We start from the raw sequence: 25,436 nt of genomic DNA, 5'->3' as shown, positions 1-25,436 counted from the left end.
CGTGAAGAAAACTACATCTGCTCAACATGTTTAAACCACATAAAGATGGCATGATACATGGCCAATATCTCCAAACTACAGTACTTTGTAGTGCTTGAGATGAATTGCACCAACAGTAAATTGAACTGTTATTGAACTTCAGTTGCCTGGGATTCTGTGAAAAACCAACAAAGCAATGTTAAAATTTAAACTGGAAGGAAAATTAGATATAAAAGCTTAAAGTGTGGCATGCATTTGTATTCGGTCCCATTATCTATAACTACCTGTATAATTTAATCTCCAATTACAGATGTTCTGTGAAAGTCTCAGAAGTAAGCAGCAACTGCTAATGAACCCAGTAGAAGGAATCCCTCATCCTGTTATTGATAGAATATGGCACAACAGCAAATTTGGTAAGACATGGCTAAGGCCAGGCAAGGACAGCATTATTCAGTAACAGCCAAGAAGACTATGGCAAGTGTCAAAGGGCTGCAGGGACTGGACAACTATTAGTGCACTTCACAAACCTTGCCTTTATGGATTAGTGAAAAGGAAAACTTTGTAGAAAGTCCTGTTTGCAGTGTGCCACATGCCATTTAGCAGACACCCCAAACGTGGAAGAAAGCGGTTTGGTCTGAGTGAACTTATTGACCTACTTAACATGTAAAGGGATTTTTTTTTAAACCATTTATCCCTTTCCTTCCATGCTTAAGCTACTTTATGTTGGCCTAACTGAGGTCTGTGTTAATACTTTTGCAATGAACCAACCTATCATACACCATTTGTCTTCTGTTTTATTTTTACAAATTTATATTTCAGAACATAGCTTTACATTGTCATGAAAACGCAAAATAAAGGTGAATAAACCAGTTAATAGGTCCCACTGTTGCATTTGAAGTCCCAAAACCAAATACTTTTATATAGAATAGCATGCAAAGTTCTTCACAAGTAAAATTAACACTGAAGGCATCAAAACTATGAATTAACACATGTGGAATTATATACTGAACAAAAAAGTGTGAAACAACTGAAAATATGTCTTATATTCTAGGTTCTTCAAAGTAGCCACCTTTTGCTTTGATTACTGCTCCACACACTCTTGGCATTCTGTTGATGAGCTTCAAGAGGTAGTCACCTGAAATGGTTTTCCAACAGTCTTGAAGGAGTTCCCAGAGATGTTTAGCACTTGTTAGCCCTCATGGCTTCACTCTGCGGTCCAACTCAACCCAAACCATCTCAATTGGGTTCAGGTCCGGTGACTGTGGAGGCCAGGTCATCTGGCGCAGCACCCCATCATTCTCCTTCTTGGTCAAATAGCCCTTACACAGCCTGGAGGTGTGTTTGGGGTCATTGTCCTGTTGAAGAATAAATGATGGTCCAACTAAACGCAAACCGGATGGAATAGCATGCCGCTGCAAGATGCTGTGGTAGCCATGCTGGTTCAGTATGGCTTCAATTTTGAATAAATCCCCAACAGTGTCACCAACAAAGCACCCCCACACCACCTCCTCCATGCTTCACGGTGGGAACCAGGCATGTAGAGTCCATCCGTTCACCTCTTCTGCGCTGCACAAAGACACGGTGGTTGAAACCAAAGATCTCAAACCTGGACTCATCAAACCAAAGCACAGATTTCCACTGGTCTAATGTCCATTCCTTGTGTTCTTTAACCCAAACAAGTCTCTTCTGCTTGTTGCCTGTCCTCAGCAGTGGTTTCCTAGCAGCTATTTTACCATGAAGGCCTGATTCACACAGTCTCTTAACAGTTGATCTAGAGATGTGTCTGCTGCTAGAACTCTGTGTGGCATTGACCTGTTCTCTAATCTGAGCTGCTGTTAACCTACGATTTCTGAGGCTGGTGACTCGGATGAACTTATCGTCCGCAGCAGAGGTGACTATTGGTCTTCCTTTCCTGCGGCGGTTGTAATGGAAATTCTTTTATTAAGTGTTCCAAAGTGTATGACCTTTAGGTTACCTCACTCCTCAGAACATCTGTGTTAGAGGAGGAAGCTGTAAAGCCATTATCAGAAGTTTAATGGTTAAAACTCATGCTTGGTGACTCTTGGTCTTCCTTTCCTGGGGCGGTCCTCATGTGAGCCAGTTTATTTGTAGCGCTTGATGGTTTTTGCGACTGCACTTGGGGACACTTTAAAAGTTTTCCCAACTGTTCGGACTGACTGACCTTCATTTCTTAAAGTAATGATGGCCACTCGTTTTTCTTAACTTAGATGCTTTTTTCTTGCCATAATACAAATTCTAACAGTCTTTTCAGTAGGACTATCAGCTGTGTACTGTATCTGCCTCCTGCACAACACAACTGATGGTCCCAACCCCATTTATAAGGCTTGAAATCCCACTTATTAAACCTGACAAGGCACACCTGGGAAGTGAAAACCATTTCAGGTGACAACCTCTTGAAGCTCATCAACAGAATGCCAAGAGTTTGCGGAGCAGTAATCAAATCAAAAGGTGGCTACTTTGAAGAACCTAGAATATAAGACATATTTCAGTTGTTTCACACTTTTTCGTTCAGTATATAATTCCACATGTGTTAGTTCATAGTTTTGATGGCTTCAGTGTGAAGCTACAATATTCATAGTTATGAAAATAAAGAAAACTCTTTGAATGAGAAGGTGTGTCCAAACTTTTGGTATGTACTGTATATCTATAACATGACATACCTCGCTGCCCTTGCCAAGGATGCAAAACTCCTGGAAACCTGTAAACAGTGAGTCAAAGGTGGAGGCAGCAAGCTGGAGTTGGCATGAGAGCTAAAATACATGTAGATGGAGTGCATCCGTTTCAAAGCGATCATATTAACCCAGCAACATAACTATAGACACCATCAGACAGAAGCGGCTAAACAAACTCACCAGCTGGATCAGAACCTGCTGCAGGCCTATGCGGTGCATGATGAACTTTACGGTACACAGATTACCGAGCTCACCCTCCTCGTCGTACTATACATGTTACCGGGCTGACCGCTCAAACGCCGACAATTTAAAGAGACAGAGCGGTGGTTCATTAGACTATAAGTGAAACAAGTTACTTTAAACATTACAAGCAGGGCAAACTCCAACCATCGTCTGATGCTGCATTCACTGGTAATCGGAAAAGGCCGGTGCGTTCGCTGACACGTGCACTATACTCAGCTTCAGTCAAACCAACATGGAAGAGGAGGGGTGGGGAGAGAAGGGCAATGTTATTCCAAAGACGAATCATTTTAAGGTTCACATAAGCAGCAGAAGTTATTTACATCTACATGTCATCTTAGATGGGACTGAAAATCTGCTCTAAATCTCGCTTTTCCCCCAGTATTGTTCTTTAAATCACACTTGAAATATTAATATTTCCTGATACATTCTTGCACACCGCGGAGCTTTTTAACCACCTCGGTGACTTCAGCCTGGGTGATGAAAGAGTCCAACCCCGAGTCCCCAGCCTCTGTTTCCACCACGGAATGCGTGATGGCAGGATTGAGGAGATCCTCGAAGTACTCCTTCCACCGCCCAATAATGTCCTCAGTCGAGGTCAGCAGTCTCCCGCCCCCACTATAAACAGTGTTGGCAAAGCACTGCTTCCCCCTCCTGAGGCGTCGGACGGTTTGCCACAATCGCTTCGGGGCCAACCGGTAGTCCTTCTCCATGGCCTCACCGAACTCTTCCCAGGCCCGAGTTTTTGCCTCTGCCACAGCCCGGGCCGCAGCACGCTTGGCCTCACGGTACCTGTCAGCCGCCTCAGGAGTCCCACAAGCCAACCACAGCCGATAGGACTCCTTCTTCAGCTTAACAGCATCCCTTACTGCCGGTGTCCACCACCGGGTTCTGGGATTGCCGCCACGACAGGCACCGCAGACCTTACAGCCACAGATATGGGCAGCAGCATCGACAATAGATGCAGAGAACATGGTCCACTCTGAGTCTATGTCTCCAACATCCCCCGGGATCTGGTCGAAGCTCTCCCGGAGGTGGGAGTTGAATACATCCCTGGCCGAGGGCTCCGCCAGGCGTTCCCAGCAGACCCTCACTATGCGCTTGGGCCTGCCGAGTCTGTCCGGCTTTCTCCTCCTCCAGCGGATCCAACTCACCACCAGGTGATGATCAGTGGACAGCTCAGCCCATCTCTTCACCCGAGTGTCCAAAACATGCGGCCGAAGGTCTGATGATACGACAACAAAGTCGATCATCGACCTCCTGCCTAGGGTGTCCTGGTGCCAAGTGCACTGATGGACACCCTTATGTTTGAACATGGTGTTCGTTATGGACAATCCGTGACTAGCACAGAAGTCCAATAACAAAACACCACTCGGATTCAGATCGGGGAGGCCATTCCTCCCGATCACGCCTCTCCAGGTGTCACTGTCGTTCCCCACGTGGGCGTTGAAGTCCCCCAGCAGAATAATGGAGTCCCCGGGAGGGGCACTATCCAGCACCCCCGACAGGGACGCCAAGAAGGCAGGGTACTCTGCACTACCACTCGGCCCGTAGGCTGAAATGATAGTCAGAGACCTCTCCCCAACCCGAAGGCGCAGGGATACAACCCTCTCATCCACTGGGGTAAACCCAAACACGAGACGGCTGAGCTGGGGGGCAACAAGCAAACCCACACCAGCCCGCCGCCTCTCCCCGTGGGCCACTCCAGAGTAGAAGAGAGTCCAACCCCTCTCAAGGAGATGGGTTCCAGAGCCCACGCTGTGCGTGGAGGCGAGCCCGACTATTTCTAGTTGATATCTCTCGACCTCCCGCACAAGCTCAGACTCCTTCCCCCCCAGCGAGGTGACATTCCACGTCCCTAGAGCCAGCCTAAGCATCCGGGGATCGGGCCGTTGAGGTCTCCACCTTCGTCCGCCACCCAATCCTCTTTGCACCGGCAAGGCTTCGGGGGTGGATGAGATCCGCCCTGAGTACCTCAAGTCTCTGGATGTTGTAGGGCTGTCATGGTTGACACGCCTCTTCAACATTGCGTGGCGGTCGGGGACAGTGCCTCTGGACTGGCAGACTGGGGTGGTGGTCCCCCTTTATAAGAAGGGGGACCGGAGGGTGTGTTCCAACTACAGGGGGATCACACTCCTCAGCCTCCCTGGTAAGGCCTACGCCAGGGTATTGGAGAGGAGAGTCCGACCGATAGTTGAACCTCGACTTCAGGAGGAACAGTGTGGTTTTCGTCCCAGCCGTGGAACACTGGACCAGCTCTATACCCTCTACAGGGTGCTCGAGGGTTCATGGGAGTTTGCCCAACCGGTTCACATGTGTTTTGTGGACCTGGAGAAGGCATTCGACTGTGTCCCTCGTGATGCCCTGTGGGGGGTGCTCCAGGAGTATGGAATCGGGTGCCCTTTATTAGGGGCCATTCGGTCCCTGTACGAGCGGAGCAGGAGTTTGGTCCGCATTGCCGGCACTAAGTCGGACCTGTTCCCAGTACATGTTGGACTCCGGCAGGGCTGCCCTTTGTCGCCGGTCCTGTTCATAACTTTTATGGACAGGATTTCTAGACGCAGCCAAGGGCCGGAGGGGTCTGGTTTGGGGACCAGTGGATTTCGTCTCTTCTTTTTGCAGATGACGTGGTCCTGCTGGCCCCCTCTAGCCAAGACCTACAGCATGCGCTGTGGCGGTTCGCAGCCGAGTGTGAAGCGGCTGGGATGAGGATCAGCTCCTCCAAGTCCGAGGCCATGGTACTCGACCGGAAAAGGGTGGCTTGTCCTCTTCAGGTTGGAGGGGAGTTCCTGCCTCAAGTGGAGGAGTTTAAGTATCTCGGGGTCTTGTTCACGAGTGAGGGAAGAATGGAGCGGGAGATCGACAGACGGATCGGTGCAGCTGCCACAGTAATGGGGGCGCTGTGCCGGTCCATTGTGGTGAAGAGAGAGCTGAGCCAAAAAGCAAAGCTCTCAATTTACTGGTCGGTCTACGTTCCTACCCTCACCTATGGCCATGAATTTTGGGTCATGACCGAAAGAACGAGATCACGGATACAAGCGGCTGAAATGAGCTTCCTCCGTAGGGTGGCCGGGCACTCCCTTAGAGATAGGGTGAGGAGCTCGGCCATCCGGGAGGTGCTCGGAGTAGAGCCGCTGCTCCTCCACATCGAGAGGAGCCAGTTGAGGTGGCTCGGGCATCTATACCGGATGCCTCCTGGACGCCTTCCTCGGGAGGTGTTCCAGGCACGTCCCACCGGGAGGAGGCCCAGGGGACGGCCCAGGACACGCTGGAGGGACTATGTCTCTCGGCTGGCCTGGGAACGCCTTGGGCTCCCCCTGGAGGAACTGGAGGAGGTGTCTGGAGAGAGGGACGTCTGGGCGTCTCTGCTGAGTCTGCTGCCCCCGCGACCCGGTCCTGGATAAGCGGAAGACGACGAACGAACATTCTTGCACATAGCCTGGTACATGTGTATGGTACAGAGCCCCCTTTCAGACAAAAATAACGAGCACATTTTGTAATTATTGAAGATCTGTCAGCCAAACTCCACAACAGGTAACATCAGTTTATTGTACCACAAGTTTATCCCACAACTGACTGAGTTGAATAGTGTCGACTTCATTGTTTATTGTACTCATGGTTAGATTTTGGAACATGTACATGAGGTTGTGTGAACCACAAACTGGAACCACACAGGAATAATGAAAAAGACATGACTGATCCTCTGAATCATCTGTTTGCTTAAAAAAAGAACTGAAGAAGCAGCAGTCCCTGTTTGAACTGATTACTATCAGTATAATTCAGCAACAAACACATTGAATAAGTGTTGTGCATACAGGAACAACATGCCTGTGACATTTGAGCCTTCGTTGATTCCGAGGATGAAGGAGAACATTTGACAGTCGGAAGCAGCTGGCAGTATTTGTTCCTCAGCATCTCTCTTCTGCTCCAGCTGCTGGTTTTATCTTATGTATCGGGGCCAGTTGGCTCATGTGGAATGTCGCCAATTCTCTCCTGGAATCGCTTGCTGTGACCCAGCTGATGCCCACTTGCCTGAAGTATACATTTATAAACAGATTCATTTATGCACTGACATCTTACAGAGGTTAAAAAAACATGTCTTTGGCTTTCAACAGTAAAACCTGTTCATATTTTTACTGCAGTCAACCAAAACCGTCCTGCTCCTCCCACCATCAATGGCTGATGACCTAGTCCCTTGGAAAAATAGTTTGACTGTTGGTTTCCAAAAGCAGAATAGGAACATAAAACAAGGGTTTGGAAAACCAACAGTGATCACTATGGAAGTCATATGGGAGCATTTGTATTATACGCTTTCGGTTTAGGCTTATTTGCATTTTTCTACTTGCCGCATCATGCATTGGGGATGCTGAAATCCTGGCCTAATTGAGTTGATGGGAGGACAGATGGAGCTAAAGACATGGCAATCGTTGGTGCATTTTACTAAATAAATAGCATCATGAGGAAATAGCATTTTGTGGAAATATTGAAGTAATTTTCTCAAGACATCAACGAGGAAGTTAAAGCTTGGGCACAAATTTCATATTTTCCAACATTGAGAAAAAACCTTATCTACAGCATATAATGTGTTTCACTATGTGAACTGAGTCACTGAAATAAATTAACCTTTCAATAATATTCGAATCTTTTAAAATAGGACTGTGTACACAGTAAATTTCTGGTTTCCGGTGTGTGGTGGCCTGGTGGAACTGTTTTTGGCGCCCTTGTTTTTTCCCTTCCTGCAGACCTGGGTCAGATTTTTCAAGATCTATTTGCAGGTTAGAGGTGGGAGTGACAGGAGTCTATAAAGCTCCTGCAAAGTGACACTCTCTGAAAGGCTGCTTGCCAACATGGATAATGTTTGTTTTACATGCATCTTTTTACAACATGTTGCACATACATTTACAATCATTCATGTAGCTCATTTAACCACTCGTATGTACCATTACTCCTCTCAAATGAACTATTTATGTGTTAAATAAACTAACTGAGCAAGTTAGGTTTTTGTCTGTGGATTCTTTGTTGCCTATTTTGAACCAAGTTGGTAACAACTGTAAGCTTGTCATGCTGAGCATTACATCTTTGGGGAGATTTGGGGGCACAGTAAATATTTAAAACTCATATGAAAAATATTTATTTTTATGATAAAGAGTTCCATTAAACAACCTTATGACTAAACATCTTAAATGTAGTTTATTTTTTGACAAAAGCATTACCGTTGTGTTTCATTGAGCATTCATAATCATCTATTTTAAATGATAGCAAGGACATGAGGATGCCGCTACAGAGTCTTAGATCAGACTTGTTTTTCAGTATTTTTAACACAGTTTAAACATGGTAATTGTAGACAACAGGAGGATTGTAGTAATAAAGATGAGAGCATTTCTGCCAAAGTTTAGAAGCCTGCCTATGAAACCCACATACAGCTTGCAGGTCTGGAGACTGAGATGACAATTGTAGAAGGTTGGTTTCTTGTCTGGTGAGCCATTTCTAAGTTGATCTAGCCATTTTTTTTTTTACATCTATCTGTCACAGTTCTGTCACGGTTTACTTGGAATTGGACCCCAGAATGCAGACAAGCAGGCAGCGTGATGGTAAAACTCACTCACAGCAGGAGGCAGGAACAAAACAAACGAGCAGGCAAGACAGGCATGGCATGATCAAAAAAACAAAACTTGGTTTGAAAACAAGACACGAGCATGAGAGTGAAAGATGTTTCTGCGAAGACTAAACAGAACAGGTGTGAATATATGGCGTGAAAACCAGGTGGAGCAAGGAGACAGATTAACTTGAAGCAGGTGAACTGAATAAACTTAATTAACAAAACAAAACGTGACTGGAGCAAAACAGACTCTTGAACACAAACTAGAAAAACATGAAGCAAAAGCATAACCAGCAAGATCCGAAAACCAAATTTGACAAAACATGAACAAGATGAAAAAACAAAAGCATGAGTCAAAACCTTAACTGTGAAAAACATAAGAAGAAACCCGAAACCAAACAACCCTACATCATGACACTATCCTGCTAAAAGACCTCATTATCAAATCTATTTTCTGGCACATTGTTTATATTTTAAAGAGATCATGACCATTGCCTCTAATATTGTTCCCAAGGCCTCTGGAAGAAAAACAGGCCCACAATAATACAGATACTGTACCATACTTAATGAAAGGCACAAGATGTTTTCCACATGTTAATTCTTTGATTTGAACCAGACCCACCTGGAACATTTATTGCCAATAAGCAATTTGACCAAAGCAAAAGTTTCAGTGAAAGTCCAAGCAGAGTTAAGATAGTAGGAAGGAAAAGGATTTTTCCTGCATACCTCCCAAACAACTGGCTGGCATTCAAGTAGTGTTTATTGTTTGTTATGGGGGCTTCCTGATCCAAAGATGTCACACTATGCTGCAGTTCTCTAACAGTGAGCTTTGTATATTTTTGCACTGTGTGCACTTGGGTCTCAGTCCAAAGTTTCAGCTGTTGTAAACTATAACTGTGTATCTGGACAAACTTAGGCATGTAGCTTTTTCTTGTGACCATTTCCTGACTTACTTGCTTACACACCTACCTTATTTGACTGTTACTGAAAAGGGCTCCTGTGCCATGCCATATTTGTATCTAAATAAAGGTTCCTAAACATGCTGACCAATTTAAATGAGTAAAGCATGAACTACTACTAAAACATTCCAGCCTTTTATAATGATGCATTTTATGAAAGTATGGGTAAATAACAAGTTCAAGTTGTATTTTCTCTCTTGAAAAACGTTTAAAACTGTTAATTACAGAAAAAAACCTTTTTTGAGATTTAAAACAAAGGTTTGAGGTGTTCTTTACGTGTAAATACAGCTTGTCATATAGTGAAGTACAGTGCCTCGCAGAAGTATTAACACACCTTTTTACATCGTCATGTTACAATCATCCATTTTGATGTATTTTACTATGACTCTATTTGATAGGCCACTGCAAGGCAGCACTGTGAGGATCATGTTCTTTGATTTCTCCAGTGCATTTAATACAATCCAACCTGATTTGCTTTGTCAGAAACTCCAAAATACTCAGGTGGAGGCCTCAATTATCTCCTGGATCAAAGACTACCTGACAAACTGACCACAGTTTGTGAGACTGAAGGGTTGTGAGTCTAACCAGGTAGTTAGCAGCACAGGAGCACCACAGGGGACTGTACTCTCACCATTCCTTTTCACTCTGTACACCTCAGACTTCCAGTACAAGACAGACTCCTGTCATCTGCAGAAATACTCTGATGATTCTGCAGTCGTGGGGTGGATCAGAGATGGACAAGAAGCTGATTACAGGAAGGTGGTGGACCGCTTTGTGGCATGGTGTGGAAACAATCATCTCATTTTGAACGTGACTAAAACAAAGGAGATGATTTTAAGAGAAACAGGAATAAGTCAAAAACTATTTTTGATCATGGGAGAAGAAGTGGAGGTGGTGGAGGAGTATAAATACCTCTGTGTTCACCTGGACAACAGACTAGAGTGGAGATGCAACTGTGAAGCCATCTACAAGAAGGGACAGAGCAGACTGTACTTCTTGAGGAAGCTTAGGTCCTTTGGTGTTTGCAGCAAGATGCTGCATATCTTCTATAAGTCTGTTGTGGAGAGTGTGATCTCTTCTGCCATCATCTGGTGGGGAAGCAGCATCAGAGCCAGGGACTTAAAAAAGCTCAACAAGCTGATAGAGAAGGCTGGCTCTGTTCTGGGGACTCTTCTGGAACCTCTGGAGATCATTGTGGAAAGACGGATTCTTCATAAAATGAAGATTATGGAGAACCCTGAGCATCCTCTTCATGAGACTGTCCTACAGCAACAGAGAGTCTTCAGTCAGAGGCTTCTTCAGATCTGCTGTAAGACGGAGCGCTACAGGAGATCCTTCCTGCCCACAGCCATCAGCATCTACAACGGCTTTTCGAAGAAACCTGCATAACATGAGCTATAACAACATTTAATTTCCCTTTGGGATTAATAAAGTATTTTTGAATTGAATTGAAATAAGTGCAAAATTGTAAAGTGGAAATAAAAGGATACAAATCTTCAAAATGTCAGTCATTTTCTACCGCTTATTCCATAGTGGGTCGTGGGGGAGCTGGTGCCTATCTCCAGCAGTCTATGGGCGAGAGGCAGGGTACACCCTGGACAGGTTGCCAGTCCATCACAGGGCAACACACAAACAACCATTCATACACCTAAGGGCAATTTAGAGTGACCAATTAGCTTAACATGTCTTTGGACTGTGGGGGGAAGCCAGAGTACCCAGTGAGAACCCACGCATGCACAGGGAGAACATGCAAACTCCATGCAGAAAGACCCCTGGCCGGGAATCAAACCCAGCACCTTCTTGCGGCAAGGCAAGAGTGCTACCAACTGTGCCACCGTGCCGGCCATCTTCAAAATATTTTAAAAATAAAAATGAGTAGTTTGGTTTGTATTTGTATTCAGCTCCTTGAGTCAATACTTGAAAGAACCACCTTTGTAATTACAGCTACAAGTATTTTTGGAGTATGTCTCTAGCACATGCATATCTAGAGACAAAACTTCTGCAAAATAGCTCAGTCAGATTGAATAAAAAGTCTTCATGAATTTTAGGCATTCTAACACTTGGATATGCTTTGGTCTAAACCTCTTCAACGTAGTTCTGTTTGTATGTTTAGGGTAATAGTCATGCTGGAAGGTGTCCTGTATTTAGCTCCATCCAACTTCAACTCTGGCCAGCTTTACTGTCTCTGCTAAAGAAAAGCTTAACCACAACATGATGTACCGCCACCAGCTTTCACCATGAGGATGGTGTGGTCAGAGGGATGAGAAATGTTCGGTTTCTGACTCACACACTATTTTGCATTTTGACCCAAAAGTTTAATTCTGGTCTCCTCTAACCACAGCACATTTTTCCCCAACTTCTTCTGTGTCCCCTACATGGCTTGAAGTAAACTGCAAATGAGAGTTTATTTGTTCTTTTCTTTTATGACTTTCTTTTTGTTGCTGTTCCATAAAGAAAATATTGGTTGAGTGCCCAACTAATAGCTGTGATGTAAACAGATTGTTCCACCTGAGTTGTGGATTTTTGCCTCTCCTCCATGCCATAAACCTCTTTGCTGTGTCTCTTAATGCTCTCCTCGCCTATTCTGTCATTTTAGATGGATGGCCATGTCTTGGTAGGTTTTCAGCTGTGCTATTCTCTTGTCTTTTTAAGATGGACTAATCAGTGCTCTGTGAGATGTTCAAAGCTTAGGCTCAAATCCTGCTTTAAACTGATCCACACCTTTAGCCCTGACCTGTTTAGTGTGCTTCTTGGTCTTCATGTTGCTGTTTGTTAATAAATGTTCTCTAACAAACCTCTGAGGCTTTCACAGAATAGCTTATACTGAGAAATAATTACAGACAGGTGGGCTGTGTTTAACAACTAGGTTACTTCTAGATGGAAGTAGTTTCCTGGAGTTTATATAGGGACATCAGAGTAAATGGGGCGGAATACATATATGTAAGGCACTTTTCAGGTTTTTAATTCAGAAACATTTAAAAACCCGTTTAACCTTTTACTACTTCACAATGATGAACTATTTTGTGTTGGTCTGTCATAAAATATTCCAATAAAATACACTGACGTTTGTATCTGTAAGGTGACAAAATTTGAAAACGTTCAGGTGTATGGCATGAATACTTTATCAAGGCACTGTAGTGTGCTATTAGAAATAGTTCATCTTCCTATGGCAGCAGACTAATGTTCCAGGCTACCTCGGTAATACTAAGACACTCTGCTGCTGCTGCTCCTGAGAGCTGAAATATTCAACATCTATCCACACTTCTGACAGCCGGAGAGAAACAGCAAGTTGAGGACTTGAACTCATCCCTCCTCTCTCCCACTTCTCTTCTCCATTTCTGCAACATACACTGCTGACAGTCTGTTGCTAAGCAACTGTAAAATAAAGCAGTGGGCTCTGAAGTCAGAGCGAGAGTGAGAGAAGAGGAAGAGAGTTCACAAGTACTGCAATACACCACTGTTTGTTTGGCTCTCTGCATGATCCCGGCACATCTCTCGGTTCCCATCTGTAGATCTGCTATGACTTGTGACTTCTGGTTGTCGGACAGCCAACCAATCAGGGTTGGCTGCGAGGCGGGCTCATCGGTTCCCTAGGCTACCTGTGTGATTGACGTCCAGCCTCCTGCAGCGGAGCGCACGGCAGTGTATCACTGATGCTCCTGCTTCCCCTGAGAGATAGTGGAGAAATCTGGAAGAGAGGAGAGCCGGAGAGAAAACAGAAAAGCAACTGGAATGCTAATTATTTAAAGTCTTTCTGTCTTTTCCTTCTGCTCTCTTTACTGGAAAGATGAAAGCTGTAACGCAGGAAGAAGCTGGCTAAAGGCAAGGAAAAGGAAAGGATTCCCTAAGAGGGATTTGTTGGTAAGAGAAGCATCCCAACACTTTTTTCTGTGTCCTGGCTTTTCCAGTTACCTGTCCTTGTCATCCGTATTGATTACCAGGTGATTGTGGGGTCTTTTGGCTTGCATGTTGTGTATTTGTGTGTGTGTGTGTGTGTGTGTGTGTGTGTGTGTTGGTGAAACAGAGAGATTTTCTGCATGCTGCGTTGCTGAAGAACTGGTTTGGTGCTACTGTTTGAAACCTACATCCTAGATGAAGCCTGTATTACAGTCTCAGTCATGCCTGTGCTTTAGCTGAGTCAAGAGATACTCCCCTATATGAGCATATAGGAGCCAGAAGGATTTAAATTAGCTTTATCAGTCCTTGCAGGGATACATTTACAGCTTAGGCCAGGATTTCTAGGGCTTGTCTACTGTATCTGCATAAGAGGAGGAGTATTAATTACATAACACTTCATTTATACTCTTGTGTCAGTTCTGTGCACCATCGAGCTGTCCCATTTGTCCAGAAAAGCTTCAATGCTTTTTTCTCTGCCTTCTTTCCAACAACAAATTAAGCAAACACAGTCACATGCAGAACTTTATTCTATGTGTGTGACGGAATCTGGTCATATTTAGTATATTTATGCATCCCATTGAAGTGTACACTGGTTTAAGATCCATGAAATCTACATTAATCGGAGTGCCAGACCTCTGTGGTACCAGGAGTCCCTAAAACCTCCATTAGTCACCTCAGGTCAGGCGACAGCCGGCCTCTCTTTGCCCCTGGCCCTCAGCTCTGCACTATCAGGGAGTTAACTTTCTGCTTGGCTACTCTCATGCTAAAAGTCCTTTTTCTGACCACCTGAGGATAGCTCAGATGCTGTTAGGTCAGGTGTGACAACCTTCAACAGCATAAAGGTATATTTTTCACCCAAAATTTTATTTAAGCAAGGTTCATACATACAGTCATATTCAATAAATTAGAATATGTGTTTCAATGAGGATCGCTTGTCAGATTAAGAGTATTTTTTGAAATAGCAACCTTTAAGCAAAACATACCTTTCGAAAAGCCCACATTTCTGTATCAAAAAAATTTTTTTTTATTGGTCTGATATATATATATATATATAAGAAAGCAAAGAATAAATTAAAATTGTTGGTGAATTTGTTAAAAGCAATAATGGGTTTTCCCTCCGCTAATTTAAATGAATTTAATCAAATTAAAGGTAACCTTTTCTAATATTTTTAGCATGAAATGTTGATTCTGCAATAAAAGCTGAATTTATTTTAAGGCTTTATACTCATTTTTACCAGATGATACCAAAAAAACATGGATGTTTTACTTCCTCATTTTACTTTTTGACCATTTTTAAAGAATAAACAAGGAAATATTTAAGCATCTCTTCATCATAACCTTCACATATCTATTTAAAATAGCATAAACACCTTGCTAATAAATTCCTCTTCGTACAGTTGCTTGGTATAAACATTTTCATTTTTGAAAAATGAAGATGTTCCTTTGCAGATAGAAGCACTTCCTACAGCGTGGAGACATTTTTATTTTAGCCATCTTCATATCTGACTCATGCTGTTCACGAAACTCTTCTCCATCTTGTTTCAACAACATAGCAGCTCAGCAGGCTTTCTGGTTTATTTCGGCTATGTACTTCTTTCTGTTTGGACCATAGAGCTGTGTTCGTTTACAGTGCTGTTTTATTTCTGTTTATCTGTTATGTTACTGGTATGATATCAGTCCACACAGTGCATCCAGATCCTACCTGCAGATACCAGAATCTGCACAATCAATCTATCAGGTAACAGCTCAGTAGGAGACTGCAGGTTTCCTGTTTGCTATCTGTGAGAGTTAGATTATGTATTCTATAGCGTTTCAGAAGCTACAGTTGGAGGTGTTTGAGCCTTGAGAGCTGCTGCTTGTTTGCCTGCCTGCGTAGGAGGAAACATCTCATCTTTGAATCTCTCTGTCCACTACATATTTTATGTTTTGGAAGTTGTTTCTGCTTCATTTGGCTGTATGCACACAAGAAAAAGAAAATAAGTGTTGAAAGAAAGAAGAGATGCAATGGAGATGACACAAGTCAGATTTGAGCCGTCATCATCACAAGTGCATGATTTTCACCTCAGCCTACGGATTCACTGGGATGCCCCACAGTTGAGAGAAACAGGAACGCAGGTAATCCTGCGATTAAGGTCTGAGCCCCAGTAAACCCCAGAATATTTCCACACTAGAGCTGAGGGATTGCCTGGATTCAGTCGTGTTTTAGTAAGCCTGTTAAATCACAGGATGACATTGTGTCATTGACTGAGTGTAAGTGCCAGTGTGGTAACAGGAGGTGCAAATATCTTTCTGAGATCAATCTATTCTATCTAGGGGTTAGTATATAACAGGATCACTGATAGGTAAAAAAAAAAAAAAAATGGAACTGATGATTTAAACAGTAGCTCTAAAACGTTTACACTGCCCTGTAACAAGGCCAGGATTTTGTACTGGAAAATTAGACCATTCACTTTAGAACTTCCTCCACATATAATAAGACATTTATGGAGAGGTATTTATAAAATACTGCAATAACATGGCTGCATAAATGTGCACATCCTAAAACTTGCATCCTTTGATATAATTTCATCATTCAGTCTTGTAGGAGTATATCAGCGTCCCATATCTTGATTTGGTCAAATTAGCCCACTACTTTGTAAAGGTTCTCCAAATGTCTCAGATTGTGAGGACATTTCTTGTTTACGGGACTCTTTAAGTTGGATTTAGTTCTGAGATCAGGGTAGGCAATTTTAAAACTTTAACTTGCCTCTCATAAAATTATTCTTTTGTTGAATTGGATCTATGCCCAGACTCATTGTGATCTGAAAAAGAACATCTCTTAAGCTTGATGAAACTGACTGGTATTTTTACATGTCCATCTTAAGAAAAGCCAAAGTTCCATCTGCCAAAAAGTAACCCAGACCATGATTTGCCACCACTGTGGTTACAATGTTCTTTTGGTGATGTGCAGTGTTGTTTTTATGTCAAACCTACCTTTTGGAGCTGTGACCTATTGTTCTAGTTGGGTTTCATTTAATCATAACACATTCTTCCACAAGGTTTTAGAAGATTTTAGCCAGTCCTGGATGTTGGTTTTTGGTAAAGAAAGCTTCTGTTACACAGCACTTCTCCTTAATCAAGACATTTTTGCCACATTTAGAACACAACCAGCACTTGGCAGAAGTTTTTGCAGCTTCTTTAGTTATGCTGTCAGTGTCTTGGCAGCCTCCAGGACCAGATTCTCTCAAGTCTTTTAATTCATTTTGGAGAAAATGAATTAAAATGGACTTGCTGTAATGCCACTGTTTTCTTAAAACTTTTTCAAATGTCTCTACTGTGACTTTGCATAAATGCAATATAATTTTGTAGATTGTACCCTTCTCCTGCTGATACAGTTGCACAATGAGATCCTTTTGACCCACAATGACCTCTCTGCAGACAGTGGCTCTTGCCCGGGGTGTCAAACTTCAGTCCTCGAGGGCCAAAGTTCTGCAACTTTTAGAGAGGTCTCTGCTTCAACAGCCCTCAAATAATTAGGTCATTAGCAGGACTTTGTAGGCTAGGCTGCTTGCTGAGATGGGAATTCATCCATTTAATTCAGGTGTGTTGGACCAAGGGACAGATGAGTTGATCAGTCAAACAAAATAATTAAACTTTTAGATATATACAACTCTACATCTGCTGTGGACCACTTCTGGTTCCTAGGAACCACCATTTCTCGAGACCTCAGATGGTCCTCACACATTGACAATGTTCAGAAGAAGGCCCAGCAGAGACTGTACTTCCTGAGGCCACTCAAGAAGTGCAACCTTCCACAGGGGCTGCTGGTCATCTTCTATATTGCCATAATTCAGACTGTCCTGTCTTCATCCATGTCAGTGGGGTGTTGCTCATCCACAAAACAGGACAGGTCCAGACTGCAACAAACAATCATGTCTGCAGAGAGGATCATCAGGGCTGACCTTCTCTCCATCAAGGACTTATACAGGAATCCTTTTCCTTATACAAGAGTCAAATTCCTTGTTTGTGTGCACAAACCAACAATAAAGCTGATTCTGATTATCCTATATTTATCATGCCTCCTGCCAAATTACGTCTGGAGAAAGTTATCAATCATCTGTAACCTGCAAGTTAGCTCTACTTTAAGCCAGTTTTGTAAAAAAAAAAAAAAAAAAAAAAAAAAACAAGCTGTAGAACCTCAATGGTTTATTATGTTAAACTGTTATTTTGACTCTGAGATGTAGATTTCCGTATAGGGTGTTTTTATTGAACATTTGTAATGGCTTTATTTTAATGATCCAATTCATAATGCAATCATTTTAAAAATATTTTTCAAATCTTTTATTTATTTAAATTCAAAATGTTTTTAGTGTTAACATAAGAAAAAAATCCACACCCTCTGCTTAAAATAGGAGTGTAAAATATCTATGTTATTTTCCCTCTTTCACCCAGTCCAGGTAAATGATCAAACTGAAATACACAGTGGCAATTCGTTTTTCTCTCTGTTTTCAATCTTTATCTTTATTAACAAACCCTGCACCAAATTTACTTTCACTACTGTTGGGATGATTTTAGATTTGAAAAAGACCATACAACAAATTCTTCTAATTCAAAGACATTACTAGTTCCTTATGTCTGAATCCTGTTTTTATACATGGACCTGTATTTAAACCTGTGCTTGGACAAGGAGATTTGAATAATTATGGATGATTCAGACCTAAAAAATTTCATTTAATTTTCAAAATGTATTGAATATGACAGAAGACACTTTGTACACATAAAGATACCTTTGAATAAACATATCTGATATGAAATTTCCAGTCTAGTTCATCAAACATAACACCAATAAAAATGCCTTTGTGTAGTATTTCAACATTCACTTAATGTGTCTGTATTTTTAGTTCCTTATCTGGTATACAGTTTACTTACATTTATAGACAGTGTGTATCAATCAAACCATATTTTTAGCTTTTTCAGTTTTTCAGTGACAACTTTTAACAACTGCTCTGGAGTCTCTCCAACACAGAAAATGTTTGTGTCATAAGCAATTAATATAAATTTCATAACTTCAGATATTTTGCATGTAACATCAAATAAGTATTTTTTGTAGTGTAGTGTTGAACAGGAGAGTGTGTAGTAATCTGGATTTCTGTAATGTAAACCGTGTCGCCTCATGTCGAGCATCACTTTAAAAAGGATCATGATAAATCAGGCATAGACTTTATAAAGATGGGTATTAAAACTTAAGACCCATACCTGTACACAGGTATCCTTAGGTTCAGTTATCCCCTGGTCTTTAGAAAGTTTGGTGTAAAGACAGGACTGCCTAAAATATTGTCTAAAGACTGTTATCCTGTTGGGATGTTCTAGTCATGATTTCTTGTCACTGATCATAAGCCATTTAAGAAAAGTCATTCGCTGATTCAGAGTCCCAGTCTGATATTTCAACAAAAGGCAATGCTTGAAACCCCAGTAGCTTCAAATTGCAGTGAACTAAGGCTACATTTCATTAGTATGGTCTACATTAGATTTTTGTTGTGTCTAATTTAACTTATTAGCTCATGACATTCCAGATGCTGCAGTTTCTTCTTTCCCTGGCAGTGACAGATATTTTGTCCCAATGAAATGCAAAATGATGCTCTGCTGTGGTTAAGAAAACTATTACTATATTCTGCCAAGTCATATTATAAAATGTACAAAGCTTTATCTGTTTCTAAAAATTAAATCTGACTCAACACATACTGCTAGTGTTGTCAGTAAACTTGCATTTTGCCCCTGCTGACTGATTTGTTTTTTTTTTTATTTCATACTTCCATGTCCACTGTACTGTTCCCTAAACCACAAAAGCTGATTGATGTAAATGTTATTTATTACCTGCCTACTAGGATCCAGTAGGGGTCTACTGAGGTCTAAGTGACATGTGACTACATTAGCTGTGCCTTCCAATAACACTCCCTGACAGAGGGTGGAGCCAAACACACAGGAGATAAAGGTAACAATGTAAGACCATAACAAAAACAAATATATATATAATGCAGAGAGATCTGCTGTTTTTTCAGTAATATATCCCTTAGGGAAAACAAGTATACAAAAACTGCACTGTTACACTGGTACATTTCTTTGATCTTTCGCTTTTGGTTCTTTTCTTCTTCTCCTCTTCTAAGGAGGCAGTAAACCAGCACATTATTGCCCCCCATGAGGCTGTAGTGAAAACTGTATATCTCTGAGTGAGGCAAATATAATATGACAAATGCTTGGAGAAATCTAACCATGGTGCAGAGAGGGGGTCACATGCCACAGAAAGACAATGATCTGCAGTGATTGCATGTCGCATTATCTGAGGTCAACTTTAAGGGCAAGGTCCATAGGTTCTCTTTATATGTGGATGATTTCCTCCTCTATGTTTCCTACCCCATTAAATCTTTCCTTATAATTTACAATAGCTTAAAAATATATGCTCTCATATCAGGTTATAACCTCAATGATCAAAACAGTGAATTATTACCAATTAATGACCCAGCAAGGGCAATCTCTCCCTCCATACTGGCATTCAGGTGGCCAACTGGTGGTTTTTGCTACCTGGGCATCCAGATCTCCTCATCTCTTAAAGACCTGTATTACACCAACTTTGCCCCTTTGATTGACAGGACTGAGGCAGACTTCGCCCACTGGTTTAACTTTGATACTTCATCTTTGAACCACCCAGAACTGATCTAGTGTTCCTGGCACAATAATGGGCTTAAAACAGGTAATGGCATATATACAGACGGCCAGGGTCTTTGTTTAAAAAATCCTTTTTCCATTTTCCAAATAGTCCCCTAGAAACATCTGCAGATACTGTTCTTTCTATGGATCCTCTTACGGAAGGATCCATCTCAGTCTTATATGTGTCTATCTTGGCTCTATCTTCATCCTCACTGTCTGCCATTAGAAATGTCTGGGAGGAAATCCTTAATGTTAAGTTCTGTGAACAGCAATGGGATTCTCTCATCCACTGGGGTAAACCCCAACATGAGACGGCTGAGGTGGGGGGCAACAAGCAAACCCGCCCCAGCCTGCTGCCTCTCCCCGTGGACCACTCCAGAGTAAAAGATAGTCCAGCCCCTCTTGAAGAGATGGGTTCCAGAGCCCATGCTGTGCGTGGAGGCGAGCCCGCCTATTTCTAGTCGATATCTCTCGAGGTGGTTAAAAGCTCCATGGTGGCAGGGCTTTGGGGGTGGATGAGATCCGCCCTGAGTCCCTCAAGTCTCTGGATGTTGAAGGGCTGTCATGGTTGACACGCCTCTTCAACATTGCGTGGTGGTCAGGGACAGTGCCTCTGGACTGGCAGACTGGGTGGTGGTCCCCCTTCATAAGAAGGGTGACCGAAGGGTGTGTTCCAACTATAGTGGGATCACACTCCTCAGCCTCCCTGTTAAGGCCTACGCCAGGGTATTGGAGAGGAGAATCTGGCCTATAGTCAAATCTCGGCTTCAGGGGGAGCAGTGTAGTTTTCGTCCCGGCTGTGGAATACTGGACCAGCTCTATACCCTCTGCAGGGTACTCGAGAGCTCATGGGAGTTTGCCCAACCGGTCCACAGTGTTTTATGGACCTGGAGAAGGCATTCGACTGTGTCTCTTGTGGTGCCCTGTGGGGAGTGCTCCAGGACTATGGAATCAGGGGCCCTTTATTGGGGGCCATCCGGTCTCTGTACAAGTGGAGCAGGAGTTTGCCGGCACTAAGTCAGACCTGTTCCCGCTGCATGTTGGACTCTGGCAGGGTTGCCCTTTGTCACCGGTCCTGTTCATAACTTTCAGGTCAGGATTTCTAGGCGCAGCCAAGGGCCGGAGGGGGTCTGGTTTGGGGACCAGTGGATTTCGTCTCTTCTTTTTGCAGATGACGTGGTCCTGCTGGCCCCCTCTAGCCAAGACCTACAGCATGCGCTGGGGCGGTTCGCAGCCAAGTGTGAAGCGGCTGGGTTGAAGATCAGCTCCTTCAAGGCCATGGTTCTCGACCGGAAAAGGGTGGCTTGTCCTCTTCAGGTTGGAGGGGAGTTCCTGCCTCAAGTGGAGGAGTTCAAGTATCTCGGGGTCTTGTTCACGAGTGAGGGAAGAATGGAGCGGGAGATTGACACACAGATCGTTGCGGCTACCACAGTAATGGGGGCGCTGTGCCGGTCCGTTGTGGTGAATAGAGAGCTGAGCCAAAAAGTGTAGCTCTCGATTTACTGGTCGGTCTACGTTCCTACTCTCACCTATGGCCATGAACTTTGCGTCATGACCAAAAGAACGAGATTCCGGATACAAGCGGCTGAAATGAGCTTCCTCCGTAGGGAACGCACTCCCTTAGAAATAGGGTGAGGAGCTCGGCCATCCAGGAGGGGCTCGGAGTAGAGCTGCTGCTGCTCCTCCACATCGAGAGGAGCCAGTTGAGGTGGCTCGGGCATCTATACCGGATGCCTACTGGACACCTTCCTCGGGAGGTGTTCCAGGCACGTCCCACCGGGAGGAGGCCCAGGACACGGCCCAGGACACGCTGGAGGGACTATGTCTCTCGGCTGGCCTGGGATCGCCTTGGGCTCCCCCTGGAGGAGCTGGAAGAGGTGTCTCGGAAGACGACGAGTACGAGTATGAGTATACTAATGCCAGGCTGGCAATAAACTTTCATTCTGTAAGTGATGTGTGTGTCAGACGTAACATGTCTTTGGCAAATCATGTACACATGTTCTGGTTGTGCCCCATATTAGCCTCTTTCTGAGCATTCATTTTTGATGCCCTTGGTAAAGACTGTGCTATTGCTCCAAATTCCCTCTCCGCAGGTTTTGACATTCCCCATTCGACTGGTTTACCAAAAGCAACTGGACGGGTATTGGCTTTCCCCATTCTGTTGGTCCGTAAGTTGATTTTGCTTAATTGGAATTAACCCAGCCCTCATTCACAGGCCCGATGGGTTCGAGAGGTGTTATTTAATCTGTAATTGGAGAAGCTGAGGTGATCACTCCATGGTTTGGTAAAGTTGTTTCACAGCATCTGGGATCTATTCCTACAATATTTTGACCCTCTCAATGTTCCTTTTGACCTGGAGGATATATACGTTTTTTTCTTAATCACTAAGGTATTATTTAAATAATAATCTTACAGTTTTATGATTTTCTGACTTTCAATTGTTGTTTCAATTGTTTGTTCGTTTGGCTTTCTTGCTTAGGGAGGTGGGTGGGCGGGGTGTTGACATGCAGTTGATGCTTGTAAAGTGTGAATTTACATACATGTTTTATTTTACTGTTGCTCCTTGGTTTCTGTATTAAAGAAAGATGCCTTGATTAGAACCACAAGACACTTGAGACCGAATCTGCATACCCTAATTATTTTTTTTTAGTTGACATTTTGTTTGAAGCTGTGAAAACTGGATAACTGATCCAATCACCAAACTAATTAATCTGTAAAAGTACCAGCTTTTTTATTCCCTTCCTGCTGTGCTTACAGAAACTATTTCACATGCAGTTACTATTTTCATTAACAGTGCTTAAATGAAAGTGTATGTCAGGGCACATACATTTTCATAGTTTACAAAGAAAGAAGCCAAGATTCTGGCTAGAAAATATTGTAAAAGATTTTGTAAAATATATAGGACAGACCAAAGGTTTGGACACACCTTCTCATTCAAAGAGTTTTCTTTATTTTCATGACTATGAATATTGTAGCTTCACACTGAAGGCATCAAAACTATGAATTAACACATGTGGAATTATATACTGAACAAAAAAGTGTGAAACAACTGAAAATATGTCTTATATTCTAGGTTCTTCAAAGTAGCCACCTTTTGCTTTGATTACTGCTTCACACACTCTTGGCATTCTGTTGATGAGAGAGAGATTTTAAGTACATCCTTTCGTCAAACATTTTGACAGGTGGGCGGGACTTCCGGTGAGGGCGGGACTTCCGGTTGGCGGCATGTGGGGGCCATGTGGGTGCCATGTGGGCGGGAGGTCACGTGGTCAAGCAGGTGGTGTGTCCAAGGGGGCGTAACCGTGGATGCTGATTGGTTGTCGTCATTAGGGGCGATACCTTAAATGAGTCAATTAAAACACAGGGGTGTGTTTGTTATAAATAGAACAAGACAAATATGGTATTATCGGAAACTGTTTGGCATCAGCACCAATTAAAAATAGAGGGGGTGTGTTTGTAAGCATCGTTAAACCTTGAATAACCCAATGAAAACAATAGGGCGTGCTTTAGTGTTTACTTTAAATACAGAGATAAAACTCTGCACTTTACATGCAGCATTCGTTGGAAAAGAACACCCGTTCAACAATGGCTAGAGTTAAGAGAGTTTATCATCAACCAGAGGAGAAACGCAACGCGTGCCAGGATGATGATGAACAAGCAACTGCATCATATACTTCCTCATCTGAGATACCTATCGGAATTCCCGTCATAACATACTCTACCGATGATGAGGATCCAACATCAACTTCAACAACCATGGTTGAAAATCAGACCTCGGGTCGGCCAAGAGGTATGTCAGTTCTGTGCGAAACCCCAGTGACCGTCTACCAGTATTCATCCCGTGAATCGAATGCTCCTAAGAAATCAACATACTACATCTGCAGGGTACAAAGACCCCCGTTCGACACTCTGCAGGAAGAATGGTCTTTGGAGCCGTATGGCCTGGTTGGCAGCTGGGGTTATATTTTCATGTACGAAATAGGAGAGCTTTGCCTGTATCAATTGGTATGATTGTATGATTTGCCTGTATCAAGATGAGGTATTTAATGGATCACTGGCTCTGTGAACTCTCACCTACAGCAACTGGGCTGTGTTAAGGCTTGCAATCCCGCACCTTAATGATACCCCTGAAACAGTCTCAAAGCAGGAGAGGGAGGAAGAAGAAGAAGAAAATGAACTGTCTCCTCGACCTGTAAAACGGGCGAGAATGTTTCATATACCATCCGATGTTGAAATAGCTGAGAGAGAACCTCTCTTTAGCGCAGTGTGGGGGTCACAAACCACAGCAAATGGCCGCTGGTCTTTTCGGGCAAGCAGACGCAGGAACAACCGGACGAGTCCCTCAGATCTGTTTGTGTTGGAGGCTTTCAATCAGGACTGCGGCGTATTCAAGACAATGCTGGCTCTGCCGTTTGAAGCTTGGGCAGAGAAGATGAGTGAAATTGGACATCGTCTTTCCGACCTTTTCCACAAGTCACGAAGTTGGATCGATGTCATGTCAGTGAAAAAAACCCTGACGTTTCCTGTTTTATGTTTAGAACGAACCCTCTTCTGAGGACATGCCCCTTCCTATGATATATATACGGGGGGATAACTGCAAGCTCACAGACACTGAGAATCGTATCATGAGAATGAGTGGACCGACACCATACAGGGATCTCTACAACCACCGAGCAGAGATCCACTTCTCTCCTGAGCACGATGAAAGCTTCAACATTGGACCATATCATCCGCCTTCCCCTGACCTCTTCTCACCATCCACCTCAACATCCTCATTCTCAGAGAACCACTTCAGTCCTGCATCACCTACAGGATACAACATGAAATATCTACCGCTTTCTCCAGACCTCTGCTCACCATCACCGCTATTCATGGCTGAGTCTGTAGACGCGAATGTCCTGCCTGAAGACATGAAGGTGGTCGTGGAGGAGGAGGTAGCCACCAGCTACTCACCCTCTACCGAAGCCCCTACACAAACCCTGGAACCGATGGAGGACCGATGAGAGTAACCAGGAGGACGAAATTGACGGTTGGTTCTCAACCACCCTCATCAATACGGTGAAAACAGCGATACTTCATTTATTCAACATAACCTCTTTGAACTATCTCAGAGAAACCTGCTATGGATGTATAACGAACCACCCGAGCCAGCGTCAGCACCATTGCCTGGAGGTATTGGGGGAGGATTATTACCAAGTCAACTTTCAATGCATCGTACGACGACTCGTAACCCCCAAACTCGTTCCTGCTATTCAGAATCTTCTGGTACTTCGACGCATACAAGCGGATGACTTCAGAGTGAAGACGATTGCCAAGACGGTTTTATATAAACTGAAATCGGTACAAGGCATCCACAGTGCAATAGCGCACGTTTATGATCGCATG

At 43.4% G+C, this 25,436-nt stretch overlaps 1 protein-coding gene across 1 annotated transcript in view; it reads left to right on the top strand.

The window, feature by feature from the left end:
• The first annotated feature begins 12,911 nt into the window (after positions 1-12,911).
• lrrc7 (leucine rich repeat containing 7) overlaps positions 12,912-25,436 on the top strand; it is a 190,293-nt gene continuing 177,768 nt past the window's right edge. The window contains exon 1 of the mRNA XM_047375014.1: positions 12,912-13,331. The gene's annotated coding sequence lies outside the window, so the exon portion shown is untranslated. The remainder of the gene's footprint in view (positions 13,332-25,436) is intronic.

The sequence above is a fragment of the Girardinichthys multiradiatus genome, chromosome 9 (genome assembly GCF_021462225.1).
Source record: "Girardinichthys multiradiatus isolate DD_20200921_A chromosome 9, DD_fGirMul_XY1, whole genome shotgun sequence".
Lineage (NCBI taxonomy): Eukaryota > Metazoa > Chordata > Actinopteri > Cyprinodontiformes > Goodeidae > Girardinichthys > Girardinichthys multiradiatus.
This window is presented reverse-complemented; position numbering and strand designations above follow the sequence as displayed.